The following is a 744-nucleotide window of genomic DNA, read 5'->3' on the forward strand; positions in this document are numbered from 1 at the left end:
TAGTTTACTACCCCTCCTCCAGCTAGAAACATGCAAACCTCATCATTATTGCTTAGGACCTGGTTATAAGCAAGGTCGTAATAGGTAACTGACTATTTACACATTCCAATTCCTGTCCTTGGCTTTTGAGGCCACTTAAAGTTAAACATGGAAGAACAGAGTTTAAACATGGAAGAACTCTGGTTCATATATAGGCCTAATGACGCCATCAAGCCCAATAGCACCTTATTTCAATGTGACTAGTTTGGAATGTGAGGATGTGACCATACACTTCCCAGTTTATGGCTGGCCTCTGCTGCTTAGCTGAAGGCCTTAGCCTAAGAACCAGGCCTCAGACTGTCACAGTAAGAGAAGGCCCTTACACCGGCAGACAGTGATTTTGATTCTTTCTTTTATACCTCTATAACTAGCTCAGTGATAAGAATATACCTAAATTCTTAAAGTATAGGCCTTTGCAGACAGGCCTGAATATCTATATCCTAACACCACCAGCGCTGGGGAAAGCTGGTGCTTATGGGCACCATGGCTTAGCTGGCTAAAGCACCTGTTTCATAAACAGGGGATCTTGGGTTCAACTCCCAGTGGTGGCTTTCGGGGCACCTGCTTTTGGCTACTGTCAGAAGACAAGATACAGAGCTAGATGGGCCTTTGGTCTAGCCCAGTGTGGCTGTTCTATGGCTTAAATTACACTCACAGGCACTGATAATAGAACAGGAGTACTTGTGGCACCTTAGAGACTAACAA

General features: G+C 44.4%; 1 non-coding gene across 1 annotated transcript; it reads left to right on the top strand.

Moving 5' to 3' along the window:
- The first annotated feature begins 516 nt into the window (after positions 1-516).
- TRNAM-CAU lies at positions 517-590 on the top strand. Its single transcript has one exon. It is a non-coding gene; the product is annotated as a tRNA-Met (tRNA).
- Positions 591-744: the final 154 nt, after the last annotated feature.

Source organism: Terrapene carolina, unplaced genomic scaffold (genome assembly GCF_002925995.2).
Source record: "Terrapene carolina triunguis isolate 2854851 unplaced genomic scaffold, T_m_triunguis-2.0 Scaffold6423, whole genome shotgun sequence".
NCBI lineage: Eukaryota > Metazoa > Chordata > Testudines > Emydidae > Terrapene > Terrapene triunguis.